Raw genomic sequence first — 14,762 nt, forward strand, 5'->3', positions numbered from 1 at the left:
TCTGAGATTGGTTCCACAATGTCAGGGTCCTTCCATGCCCATTGAGCCATAAGCTCTATAAGAGGATCAAAAGGCCAGGATGCAGATGAACTGGTAGCAAAGTATCAAGGAATATGGACTCATCCAATGAAGGATCATTGGTGGGTCAGCTTCCTCATTGTTTCATTAATTCAATGATCTTGCCAAAGGTGACATATTCCAAGGAGGATCTAGGGGAGCCTTCACCTTCATTCAGATCTGTATCTTCAGTGAATGACTCTGGAGATGAGTCTTAAGTGCTTCTACTTGCATGTCTGTTTTCTATGACCCTGCGATGGGAATGATCAGAAGAGTAGGAATCAGATTGGGAGCTCACATAGTAAGCTGCCTCTGAAGTTTTATGTATTGATTATTCCTGCTAAACAGAATGAAAGGAAGTAGAAACAGTGCCCCCTGAGGCTGGAATGAAACCAAGCTGGGAGAAAACGGCTTTTCCATTGGACCAGCCAAAACCTTCTCAACAGCCGCAAAGGCCAAGGCTGCAGTCAGTGCTGAAGGAAGTCCTTTCTCCTTAATATTACTCTTATCTGTTATTATTATTTTTGTTGCTATTATTATTATTGTTGTTTAATTTTTTTAGTAACTAACTACCCGAGACTACGTCCTAAATAATAAACACTAAAAAACTAACTAGGAAACTGTCAATAGTTGCTGAATACACTAGAACTATTGGATAGAAAAGGAACTATGAGAATTTTTAACAAAGGGAAGAAAATCTTATCTTTTGATGGAGCCCTCAGAAAATGTGTTTGATGCTTCAAGCAAAAACCAAGATGTCCTTCGTGGTTCACTGTTGCAGTCATCACTGTAGGGTTCTTCCTGCCAGCAGCAGCCCCCGATTGGCCAGAATCCCAAAGTCTGGATCGGGCGCCAGCTGAGGTCACATTTATCCTGATGTCAATGCGCCGGAAGGTATAAAGACCTCAGCTGATGCCATTTCCCCAGTCTTTCTTGCCGCGCAGTGCCCTTTGCAGTTCACTGATGCCAGTTGGCCTGTTCCTGTTTGTTTTTGGATCTAATCCCAAGATTTTCATTTTTTACAGATAAGTACCCCATTGGGGAGGTTTTTTTTCTTGCTCCAGTCAGATGTCAGAAAAAGTTAATAATTGTATTTCTTGTGGGTAGCAAATACCTCATAGGGATTTTCACTCTTACTGTATTCCCTGCCTGGGTCCTGACCACAACGTTGCTAATTGTTTGTTTTGTGCTAGGTTTAATCAGCGTACTATTAGGCGTAGATATAACTTTGCCTTTTACTATTTTGATAAAAGGTTTAATTATAACATGTCTTCAGATTTTTTTCCGGCTTCTAGGGTGTGTAAGAGGCGCAGGGATGCAGACAGGCCTCCGAGGACCATAGTAAAGGATGTTACTCAGTTATTGCCAGTTGGCTGGTTCGACGGTCGTCAGTGAGGTGCCTTTGCAGCCCCTGTCATCCACCTCTTTTGAACCAATTGCCTGTACCAACTCTGGTGTGGAGCTGATGGGGTCTTCAGAATTGCCAGGGACTGGACCTTCGGATACTGCTCCCTCAGTTGGGTCTGGAGCCGGTAGGCAGGTACCGGCTTCTGAGGGAGTTCTCAGGCCTTCATAGCTTCCTATAAATGTGGATTCAGGTTTACATGCTGAGTCAAAGTCTAAGGCTCCAGCTAAAGTGAAGTAGCTAGCACAGGCACCTTTTGATCAGGGTCCTAGGCCTCAGAGGGAGATGCTTAGGATGGCTGAAGATCTCTTAACTATGATCAGGGGTTCTCATCCCCCTACTGACAAGAAGCCTAGATTACAGTCCGATTATGATTCTTCAGACCAAATTTCTGTTTCTTCTGCTTCTTCCCTTGAGCAGGATTATGCTTTTCCTCTTTATTAGTATTTTGATGCTGAAGATTCCTTTCCTTCCGCCTCTCCTCCTGAGGATTATTCTTTTGGTGAAACTTTGCATGATATGAGGGTGCATTTTCACTGGGAAGGGCAGGAATTCTCTGAATCCAAGAAAAGGCTTAGGGATTTTCTTCTTCTCCCACAGCATAAGCCTCTGGCTATTCCCCCCGTACTGGACATTGTTGATGATGTTTTTTCAGAAGCTTCTCTCTCTCCTGATTCTTTTCCCCCTACTCCGGCCAAACTGGATAGGTATTATAGGGTTCCAGATTCTCATAAATTTCTTTTTAAAAATCTTTCACCTGATCCGGAAACAATTTCTCAGGGTCCTAAGGGTGTTAAAGCGGCCTCTGCTAAAAATCCTATTCCCTTTGACCGAGAGTCCAGGGCTTTGGAGAGATGGGTAAAAAGGTTTATACTTCTGCTACATTGTCTATTAGGGCTTTGAACTGTCAATTTCATATGCTGAAGTATCAGCAATACCTTTTGTCTGTATTTCAACAAAAGATGTCAGCTGTGTCTATTGGTGCGGATAATCAGGAGTTACAGGATTTATTGCATTCTATTGAACAAGTGGGTAAACATACCCTGCATTGTGGTTTTGATTCTTTGGAAGCTTCTTGTAGGGCTGCAACAACTGGCGCTGTTATTAGAAGACATGCTTGGTTAAGCGATCAAAGCTTGCTGGATCAGATTAAAGCCAAACTTTTGGATGCCCCTTTGCAGCACGATGTTCTGTTTGGGTCCAAAGCTGAAGAGGTATTGAAGATAATGGAAGCAAAGCCAAATCTATGCAGACAGTTAAGGATTTTCTACAAGTGCAACCTCCTAGATTTAGCAGACACTGGCCAACTAAACCTTGGTCCTTTCCGGGCTCGGACAGGTCGCAGAGAGGCAGATTCAGGCATTCCAGAGGTAGGGGACAGTCACAGTCCCATTTTAGGAATAGGCAGTGGAGTGCCCCCTCTCCCAAGGGAGGTGAAGATAAGTCTCAACCCTACCGAAAACAGTCTTTATGACTCCCTTTCTGGTTCCAGGGGCTCCTCTCCTGGAAGCTCCTTTGGGGGGAAGGATTTCTCTTTTTTATCAAAATTGCAGCCACATGACCCGGGACAAATGGGTTCTGGACAGAGTCTTAAGAGGTTACAGATTTAATTTCCACACTATGCCAAAGCCGAACGGTTGGCCAGCCCTGCCAAATCATCAGTGGGCAGAGGCACAATGGCAGGTTCAGTCCCTCCTGGCTATGAGGGCCATAGAATTGGTACCAAATTTAGAAATAGGGCAAGGTTTTTCCCTCCTGGCTATGAGGGCCATATAATTGGTACCAAATTTAGAAATAGGGCAAGGTTTTTATTCCAGACTTTTCCTGGTTCCCAGGAAGGAAAATTCATGGAGACCAGTCCTGGACCTCTCTGTACTAAACACCTTCCTAGATATACCAAAATTCAAGATGCTCACTCTGCAGCAGCTGCTGCCTATGTTGGGCAAGAACGCTTGGATGGTGACTTTGGACTTAAAAGATGCTTACCTGCATATTCCTATAAGGCAAGAGTGCAGAAGGTATCTGCGTTTCAAAGCGGGCTCGAAACATTACCAGTTCTCTGTGCTGCCCTTTGGCTTATCTACTGCGCCCAGGGTCTTTACAAAGTGCTTGGCACCAGTAATGGCATTTTGCAGACAGACGAGGATTCAAATTTACCCTTATCTGGATTACTGTCTTCTTCAAGCGGACGACAAAGACACTCTACTTCGGCATCTAGCTTTTGTGCAGCATCTTCTTCTGTGCCTCGGTTTCACAGTGAATCTAAAGAAATCAAATCTGGTACCCACACAACAGATTACTTTCCTGGGTGCTCTTCTAAGTACTTCAACCCAGATGGCTTCCTTGACACCAGACAAAAAAGTGCAACTGGCTTCTTTTTTCCGACACCTGGCTTCAATGAAACAGCTGACTGCAAGAAAAATTCTGCAGGCTTTGGGTTACATGGCCTCCTGCATTCTGCTAATACCATATGCAAGGCTGCATATGAGGAAACTGCAGTGGTACCTCAAGAGTGTCTGGTCTCAGCATTACCACAGTTTGGAAACAGTGGTCATGATTTTGCCTTGTCTCCAGCGAGAGTTTCTTTGGTGGGCCGAAGCCTGTCTACAGAACAAGGGGAAGCCTTTTTGTCCTCCACCGACTGACCAAGTTCTGACAACGGATGCTTCAGATTATGCCTGGGGAGCTCACATGCACAGGAGATGTCTTCAGGGTGTTTGGACAAAGGAACAAACGCACCTGCACATAAATTTGAAGGAGATGCTAGCTGTACAGAATGCCCTGATAGCCTTCAGGGACCTTCTTCTACCAGGACAATTGTTGATACGGACAGACAACACTACAGTGATGTGGTACATCAACAAGCAGGGGGGCTCTCACTCTTACCCCCTGTGCAGATTAGCCATGAATCTCTGGTACACTGCTCTGACCTGCAGTGTCGACTTACAGGTGCAATTCCTGCCAGGGAAAGACAACACTCTGGCAGACGCCTTGAGCAGATGCATTTCAGATCCACACGAATGGATGTTGGATGTTCGGATATTCAGAATGATTATAAAGGCTTGGGGATGTCTGGACATAGATCTCTTTGCATCCCCTCAGAATCATCAACTTCCAACATTCTGCACAAGGACCTACCACAAACTAGCATGGAAAGTGGATGCCCTGTCATTCAGTTGGAAACACCTCTCAATATATGCTTTTCCTCCCTTTCCTCTTCTACCTTGGATACTTCTGAGGATAAAACAGGACAGACCGCACATGATTTTACTGGCTCCCAAATGGCCTCGGCAATTCTGGTATTCCACTCTGATGACCTTGGTTCAGGAGCCTCCCTGGATTCTGCCTCAAATCCCTCATTTACTGTCTTAACGGGAAGGCCGGATACTGCACAGTCATGTCAAGACTCTGCATCTAGCTGCCTGGCGGATCCAGGGTCTGTAAACACCTCTGCCCTTTCCAAACAGGTATTGGATGTAATCCTTGAAGCTAGACGGCCAGCACTAGAAAATCTTGTGCGGGAAAATGGAAAAGATTTTACTCCTGGAGTCAAGTCCAGGGTGGTGATTCTTCTGTTCCGAACATTCCTCTGATTTTACAGTATCTGACAGAGTTATTACATACGGGCCTATCTTTTTTGTCTATTAAGCTTCATGCTTCTGCTATTTCTGCACATTACGATACGGATCCTCCGATTTTTTCTCATTCATTACTTAAACAATTTCTTAGAGGGGCTAAGAATATTCGGCCCCCTATAAGGGCTCCTGTTCTTAACTATGTTTTGGAGAAATTCACTTTGTCTCCTTTTGAACCTGCAGCTTCCACGGATTTAAAATTTTTGTCTTGGAAAACTGCTTTTCTTTTAGCTATTACCTCTGCTAGACGAATTTCGGAATTGCAAGCACTCATGGCTGTGGAACCCTTCCTTATTTTTCATCAGGACAGGGTATCTCTACGGACTAATCCCACATTTATGCCCAAGGTGGTTTCAGCAGTGGCCTTGAATCACTCTATTCATTTGCCTACCTTTTATCCTAATCCTCAAAGTGAGGAAGAAATTGCACTCTAGACGTGCACAGACAGCTTCGTCTGTACCTGGACAGGACCAAGATATTCCGGAAATCTGATCAGTTGCTTGTCGCTTATGCTCCTACTGTTCAAGGGAAAGCAATCACTAAGCAAACTATTTCCAAGTGGATTGCCTATTGCATCAAGTTCTGTTCTTATCATGGCAATCCGGTTCCTGTTAATGTTAGGACTCATTCTACTTGGGCTAATGCTACTTCAGCAGCTTTTCTTTGTGGGGTTCCTACCAAGGATATTTTGGAAGCTGCTACTTGGAGTTCTGTACATACTTTTTCTAAGCATTACAACCTCCCTCTCTATTCTAAATCCAGGGCAGGTTTTGCTTCTGGGGTTTTGCAAGGTTTTGTGACCGCTCCCTCTGTTTCTCCTCCAGCCACCCTTTCTTAGCTTTGGGACTCAACCCTACAGTGATGACTGCAACAGTGAACCACAAAGGACATAGTACAGTTGTGTACTCTTACCATAAATGTAGATGTTCGAGTGTGTTCACTGTTGCAGTCCAGGTTACCCTCCCTCCTATCCCCTCTTTTGATTTTTCCTTGAGTATTGTCTGTTATGAGGTATTTTGGCTGCTGAGGTTTTGGGCATGGTTTCCTTTTTCGCCTTTTCTTTCTGGGCACCTGACTTCTGGGGCAAGAAAAACTGGGGAAATGGCATCAGCTGAGGTCTTTATACCTTCCGGCACATTGACGTCAGGATAAATGCGACCTCAGCTGGCGCCCGATCCAGACTTTGGGATTCTGGCCGATCGGGGGCTGCTGCTGGCAGGAAGAACCCTACAGTGATGACTGCAACAGTGAACACACTCGAACATCTACATTTATGGTAAGAGTACACAGCTGTACTATCTGGGATACTAGGGTGGAGTCAGGGGAATTATGGGTGGGGAAGAGTCAAAGCCCTGGATTTGTAAGCTTCAGAAATGGTGCAGAGGATGGATCTGATAGGATCTGAAAATGCAAAGGTTGAATCAGATGAAAATAGACAACATCGGATCCATTATTATTTGCCAAAGAACAAAAGCTAGTAAGATTTTTAGAAAGATGAAAACATATAGCTTGCTAATAATTTATACAGATGCGTGTGCTTGCTCTCTCTCACACATACAAACAGCATTTGTCCAAACTGATTGCTATTCCCTTGTGTTACATCTTACAGGTTCCATATATACTTCCCCATGATGGCTCTTATTCTATCCAGTCAGTTCTAAAAGGAAGATGTCTTAATTCCTCCAGAACTTGGTACATTTAAAACTTTTCTCTGCTACCCAGGTTTTCTAAGAATTCTTGATAAATCATAGTCTTCTTTTTATCTCATCTACAGTCTACATCATCTTCATAATTAAACTGATGCATTAGTCAGTTTTCATCTGCAGTTCCTGACTTCATCTACCCAGCCTATTTTAATGAACAGCTCTGAGTACTGTCATTGCAGCGTAACCATGGATGTTTATGTGTGAATCACTAATGCACTCACTATAATAGAGGTCTTTGCCCCTGGTTGTATCTGACATCCAGCATAACTTTTAGAGCTCAGAACCCTTTTCCTATGACTAGGTTAATGTCAACTTACCTCAGACATCCTCATGTATCTTATATATATATATATATAAAACTGGTGTCTGATTTCACTATCTTTTATTCTTTCTTACTATGTTTCATGTTTGCATCTCAGTCCAGCATAGATCCAGGCCTTTGGCTACAAAGCGTTCATCACTTAGGTAAGCACTCCAATGGGGAAAGATTTATTTGAATTTATGAGTACACTTTAGTGTCCTTCACCAACCCGAAACCCCCCTCTCTGGCTTGTGCCCCTACCACCATCTTACCCCACACTGTCTCAGGACGGGGGGGCTGGCAAGACTCCCATTAACAATTTTGTTCAGATGTAACCTCAGATCAGTGGGTTTTACATATCATCTATGAGGGATACAAATTTAAATTTGTGGCTAAACCAAAAAATAAAATCCTTCCATATCTATCAAAGGACCAGGAGCTCCTAGTCAGTACAGGGAATCTTAGAACCTGTCCAGTCAGGGTATGGTTTTACTCAAGATTAAAAAGATTGAAATGGTAATATACAATAAATTTCTCAGTGTTATAATAGATAATCTCAAATATGACCAGCATATACTGCACACCATTAAATCTACAAGTCAGAAACTAAGATCCCTTTATAGGATCAATGGATTCCTTACAGATATTGCAATAATATCTCTAGCCAGCACCTTTTTACTGCCAACTCTCTTATATACCATTCCTGTCCTAACAAACTTAAACAGTACTCAGAAAAGAAACTTGTCTCCTGCTGTAATAAAATAGCTAAATTTGACATCAATGTCTCTCATAGGACCCACCACTGTTATAGCTTAAAGCAATTAAAATGTCTTGAACTGCACCACTACCTAACATATTCACATCTAACTATCAATAACTACTCATTCAACATCCTAAAATATGCCCTGAACTACAAAACTTATTTCTACCATACTGTCCAGCTGGGACCTCTGTTCTAGTAACAAATTCTTACTACTCACAAATAAGTCAAATAATGTTGCAGAAGACTCACTCCACTCCCAGTACGTTGCTAAACTCTGGAATAGTATCACCACACAAATAAAATTCTCTGACAAACTCAATAGTTTTAAACGACTGCTTAAACTTCTTACCCAATCCTAGTCCTGCACATGCTCATCACCAAGTTAAGACTTTGTGCTCACTGTACAATACTCTCCAAATACTCTCCTCAAATAGAATGCTCTCAACCCCTCACTGAAATGGCAAAACATTTTCTATACACAACTGTTGCCAGCACAATCCACTAAGTTGCATGTGGCCTTTCTTTTTAGTAACTTTTATCTCTGTAAATCTTAGAATATATAAATGTAACTATTATATGTGTATAACTGTAAATAGAAATGTAACTACTCTGTGTTTAACTGGAACTAAGTATAATCCAATATAAACAAATGGAGCTTTTCTCCCCAGGCCTCTGCTGAAAATAGATATTACACAGTCGGACTTTCTTGGTAAACAAAGACAAATAAATAAGTAAATAAGATTACTCCTTGCGCAAAGAAAAGAATGATCCAGGAAACCCATTATAGACTTACCAAGGCTAAACAAATTCCTAGATATTCCAAAATTCTGAATGTTAACCTTGCTAGCTGTTTTGTTACTCCTTGACACTTAGACTCTTGGCGAAACCAGTTCTCAAAGATGCATACATCTACCTTCCCATTTTCAAAGGACAAACTGTACTTTAGGCTTGCAGTGGGGGAGGGAGGGAGCAACACAACCAGTTTACCTCATTGCCCTTTACTTTAGCTACTGTGTCTAGTATTCTTAATGACAGCAAATTGCTGGACCAAGGGAATCCATATCTAGCATTACCTGGACAATTGTCTTATTTAGGCTCAGATTTAGGAGGAGATTCAAAGAGAACTGGAGCACTGGAATTCACACTGGTCTGCTTTAGCAGACTGGACTTTCTCTCTCTCTCTCAATAAGCAGATGTCCAATATGCATCCAGTAAGAAATGTGGTCTGCCGGGGTCCTGCTAGATAACAGTATGGCTATGACCTACCTACCACAGAAGATTGTAGAGTTTCCCGCTGCCCTCTTTCAGGCTTTCAGAACATGAAAGAAAAATCACAGTGGTAACAGCTAGACAGCATTTGAACATGTTAGGTTACATGGCGTTCACCAAACTGATGGCATCCCCTGCCACACTACACAACAGAAAACTAGAGTGGCTCCTAGGGAATACTCTGAGCCGGTAGTCTCAGTCCCTACAGTATGCCCCTGAAGGCCTAACTTGTGTCAACAAGAAACTGGAATAGTGGGTGCAGCAACTACAAAAGAATGAGGGCATGCCATTCAGGCAGTCTAACCCCAATTAATCCTTAGTCATTGGTGCCTCAAACATAGCTAACAGTGTCCCTATCCTGAACCTCAAACTGTACGGTACCTGAAGTCCGAAGCAGCAGACATTGCACATAAATATAAAGAAACTAATGGCTGCCATTCAAGCTCTCAAAGCCTTCAAGGCAATCATGAAATCTGGCACCCTGGATATCATCACAGACAACAGCACAGCTATGTGGTATGTAAACAGATAATGTAGAATGCATGTTTACCATCTCCGAAGGCTGACCTTAAAGGCCTGGGAAAAGACACTGGAATCCAAGATTGTCCTAAAGGCAAACTGTATACCCACAAAGGAGATCTTTGTGGCAGACCACATAAGCAGGGCTTCAGTGAATCTATATGAATGGATGCTAGACAGAACAACCTTTCCTGACTTCATGGACAGATGGGGTGTACCAGGGCTAGGCCATTTAGTTTCTCTTTCCCAGAGAGCTGAGAAAATTCTTATTTTAAGCATCAGATAAACTGATCTTGAGCACTAAATACACAAGCCTGAGCACTGTATGCATTCTCCCTGATGTGGACAGGCCTATGTCTTTATGCTTTCTCTCCTACACCCTTGCTGCTCAGGGTAATTCAAGAGCTGAAAGAATAGAATCCAAAAATGATTTTAATGTCCCTTTTCTGGCCAAGGAAGCATTGGTTCTTCCATCCACTTCAGATGATAAGGGAGAAACCTCTACTTCTGTCCCCACTTGCATACATTCTAATGCAGTGTAGGGATTACTAGTATATCACACAATGTAAATGCTGAAAACGGCAGCTTGAAGGATATTACTCTCTAACTCTTTGGTCATTTTGTTTTTCTCAGAGCATGCTAAAACTACTGAAGGAAGCTAGAGGGCAAAGTAAAAGGAAATCATATCTAGCTAAATGAAAGAGGGTTTCCTTTTGTGCCAAAGGATGACCTACTACTCAAATCAGATGGACATGCTAATGGTTCTACAGCACCAGTTTGAGTTATACACTTCAGGCTTAATTTGTTCCTCTAAAAGTACATCTAAAACCATTTCTGTCTGGCCGTCTACAAGTCACCCAGTGGCATCTAGAACAGCAGTCAAACAATTCATGAAGGGCATACTCGACCTCAGCCCCCCCCCCCACCCCAAAAAGAAGGCACCTTTTTTGCACCTAACTTCTGTCTTAGAAAAACTAGCCTTGCCTCCCCATGAACTGGCTATGACAGTACTCTTATAGTTTCTGACATGGAAACTGTCGTGTTCTTTGTGGGTCACTATTTCAATAATAAAGTATAAGGATCTTTGCTGTTGCTGGCTGAATCTAACATCCAGTCTGACCTTCAGAGCTGAGCACAATTCCCTCATAGCTGGGCTGATATCACCTTATATTATCTAAAGGTGGCATTAGTCTATGCCATTTTAGCTCTTTCTTGTGGCATATGAGTTTACTTCAAGACAGTGGCTTGCATTCTGGTGTTGGTTCAAGTCTATGACTAAAGAACATCAAGAGATAAGCACCCTGTTGTAGAAGCCTGTTTTTATTCCATCATTATGACTATTGCATGTAGTTTGTTTGTTAGCAGATGCCCAGTAAATGACCTTCCAAGCATGGAGGTATGCATGTAGACTTTCTCCAGCGAAAATTACCAGATGTGCTTGCAAACACAAAATACTGAATAAAGACTTTCATATTGCATATGTCGATGCCAGGAGTACAATGTGGTTAACTGTGGTACCTACTTGGAATTTCACCCAAAAACAGAGAGAGAAAAGTCAGGAAGCCCTTAAACACTACCAGGTCAAACAGAAACTCATGGTTATGCTAAAACTATCATTCTATGCCTGCCAATGCACAGCAGCAAGGTGGTGTGGATGTCCACCCCAAAAAGAAAAAAAGAAGTATGTGTATAGGTAAAAAGAAAGGAAGACCTTTTATGTTTAAGTTTAGGTGATGTACTTAAGATCAAGTCTACTAGACCTGAGAAGCATTCAAACAGCCCCTGGCTCTGATGCCTGTTACTACTTCCATGTCTTCGGACGTGAATCCTTAGGAGGTCATCATATCTGTGACTTCTACCATATCCCAACATAGCAAACACCAAGCTGTATACTTCTCATAAAAAGCCATCTCCTAGATATCCACTGCAGAGTGCCATTTAACTAGTAAAGAAGGGAAGGGTGGAATCCTTAGTGTCATTATCAAAAATGATGCCCATACTTTTAAGTTAGAATCTAGGGGTGGCCCCTAGGATTACCAAATTCCTGGAAGTTGCTTTTTCACATAAGATTTTGGTGCCTGTACCAAAGGTGCCCCCCTTACCCAGATAGCTGTTATTGAGTGGGTCTGCCCTCCAGTAATCCTAGCCACCTGCCTCCCAGTTTTGGGATAAATTGGTAGGGTTTCCTTCAGTTTTTTTTGTATCCTGGCCACCTAGAGTCGCTCCTCCCTAGAGGAAGAGGGAAGTCTCCCCTGTGAAAGACTTAAAATCTTCTGATCCTGAAAAGGAGAAGGAGCTAGACTACATATGACAGCTTTTCTCCCCTCTAGGTTTTGACATAGATAGTAAAAACATTTTAGCTTCTGATTCTTCACTAGAAGATGTCAATTGCGGGACACTTTCTCAGTCATGACAGAACACCATGCAGCAGTTTTAGCAGTCTTCAAACTCCCAGAACAGATACTGGGATCTTCTGTGTCTTTGGTCCCCTCATTTAATGGCTATTCATCCTGTCTAGGAAGTTGTTCAGGGCATTTTTCTAACATCATCCATTTGAGCCAATTTTCCAACCCCCTGGTCCCAAGAGATCTAACAGATTTTATAGGGCCCGTGATCCTCCTCAGAAACTGCCAAGGGGAGTAGTTTGGCTCTGGGGGTAGAGTAATCTTCCCAACAGCAGACAAAGCAGACTGTTTAACCAGTCTGGCAAAAAGTATACAACACAGCGATCTTAGTCTTCAGGACCCTGAATATTTAGACCCACATTCTAAAGTATCATGAGCATATCATTAGGTAGCTCGAGGATACATTTGTGGTATACAAGATGAAACCATGAAAGATAATATACTTAGCTATGTCCAAACTACTTTACAGCTGGGTAAACATGCCATAAAATGTGGGTATGGTGCTGTAGGTCCAGCATCCAGATCTGATGCAGTAGGGTTAGTTGTCAGGAGAAATTCTAGACTGAGGATGCAGTCCTTGCCTGGTTACATGAAGGCTCAAATTGTTAGCAACTCCCTTAAACAAGGGGGTTGTTCTACATACCCCCATCTTACAATGTGTTTTAAAAAAATGGAGAGTAAAAGAAAAACTATGGAGTCAGTCAAACATGTTTCACCCTCCAGTTTCCAAATATAACATAAATTATCTCTCTAAGCAAAAAGCTTATTACAAGGCAAGTAAAAAGCAATCAAAATGCAGAAATACAATAAAGAAAAGAAAATGGCAGTGGAAAGAAAGATAGTGGTCCGGGGGCCCTCATGGCTCAGCCATCAACAGCCAGCAACACGTAGCAGATGTGACAATACCAGCCTCCTCCCTCCCTACTCCAAACCCTAACCTGTCATTCCACTTCTCTCCCTTCGTCCTCATTTTTCCAAGATAGGTAGCCAGTTGGCCTCCCTTCTACTAGAAATGTTCAAGGATAACTTTATACCAGTGGATATTGTCTCCAGAGTGTACACACTACATTTCACATCCAAAGTAAAAAAAAAAAAAAAAAATTCTTCCATTTATACCAAACAACCTGCAAAATTTAGTGCTTCCTCCTTAGTAGGACTCAATTGCTTTGGCCAAGACAAGATAAGGATTTTACTCAAGTCTGTTTCTTGTTCCAACAAATATAAGTCATGGAGATCAATTCTGGACTTATCAAAGCTAACCAGATTCTTACAAGTCCCAGACCCTCCTGCCTCTCCTCAGCTCTTAGGTCCTATTATTGGCATTAGAACATAAGGATGTGTACCTCCACATCCCTGTCTTCAATGAGCACAGGCAATTCTTTAGTTTTCTAAGAAAGGTTGGGGTCACCCTTACCAATTTAGCATCTTGTCCATTTAATTTGAGAACTGCTCCCAGAGTTTATACAAAATATCTGGCACCAGTTATAGCATATTGCAGAACCATCCACATTTACTCTTACCAGGACAACTGCCTGATACAGGTGCAATCTTATGATGAAATGTGGAGGGCACTAAAGTATACCATATGGCTAATTTTCCCTCTGAACAGAAGACAAAATTATGTCCAGCCAAGATGGTCTTATTCCTGTATGCTGTCTTGAGCACCAGTATTACAGCCACACAAGACAAGAGTGCTTGCCAACCTGAGAGGTGAAATTTTACAAATATAACACCTGATCTCTCAGAGACATGACTTTTAGCTTCCCAATTTTGTCCTTCAATGCAATAAAGTACAGTTGTGTAAGATAACTTACCATAATAGTAGATGTTAGAATGATCACAGGTGTAGTAGCTATAGCTATATGGGTTAAATCCTGCTAGTACTTTGTAAAGATATACACAGAGGACCAAGTTGCTGCTTCTAGAAAACGTCTAGAATCCAACCCTTTTCATAAAGCCACAGATGAATCAATGCCCTGGTACAATGAGCCATGACTCTACATGGAATTGCCTTAGTCTAGTGGGTTTACCAAAAAGCAAAAAATAGCATGAGACAACCATGTAGAAATAGCCTGCTTTGATGCATGCTGTCCGTTTTTCTTAACTTCACAAAAATTAACAACTGGTCAGAGTTGCTAAAATATTGCTTCTTTCAAGATAGTATCTGAGTCGTCTGTGGACATCCAAGGTATGGCATTTCCTTTCTTCCTCATTTTTAGGTTCTGGAAAAAAGAAGGTAGATGGATAGCTTGGCTTTAGGCAAACCTGAATACCACTTTAGTTGTAAAAGAAAGAATAGTTCTCAAAAAACTCTTTGTGAAAAATTAGATAATGGCAACCCACCACAAGAGCATGTAACTCAGATAATCTTCGTGTAGAGGTAGGAGCAATCAGAATACTATTTTACATGTCAACAACTTCATGTCAGCCCACGGAGCTAGTTCAAATGGAGCAAGAGTCAGTTTTTTGAAGACAAAACTAGGATCCTAAGGAGGATTTACATGTTTTCTGAGACTTGGTATGCAACATCCCTTTCAAAAAGTTTTCACATGACATTGCATTGAAAGAGGGATATCAACAGGCATACATGCTGAAATGTCTGACAAATGAACCTTAACTGAGGAGTAAAACAGGCCAGAGGATAGTGACTCACACAACTAATGTAAAATCAGAGAAACACTAACCCTGCAATGGTGTCAGTT

General features: G+C 42.1%; 1 protein-coding gene across 1 annotated transcript in view; it reads left to right on the forward strand.

Moving 5' to 3' along the window:
* WNT3A (Wnt family member 3A) overlaps nucleotides 1-14,762 on the forward strand; it is a 461,598-nt gene that overhangs the window by 405,044 nt on the left and 41,792 nt on the right. The window lies entirely within an intron of this gene.

This window comes from Protopterus annectens, chromosome 3.part0 (assembly GCF_019279795.1).
Source record: "Protopterus annectens isolate FY-2018-M chromosome 3.part0, PAN1.0, whole genome shotgun sequence".
Classification (NCBI taxonomy): domain Eukaryota; kingdom Metazoa; phylum Chordata; order Ceratodontiformes; family Protopteridae; genus Protopterus; species Protopterus annectens.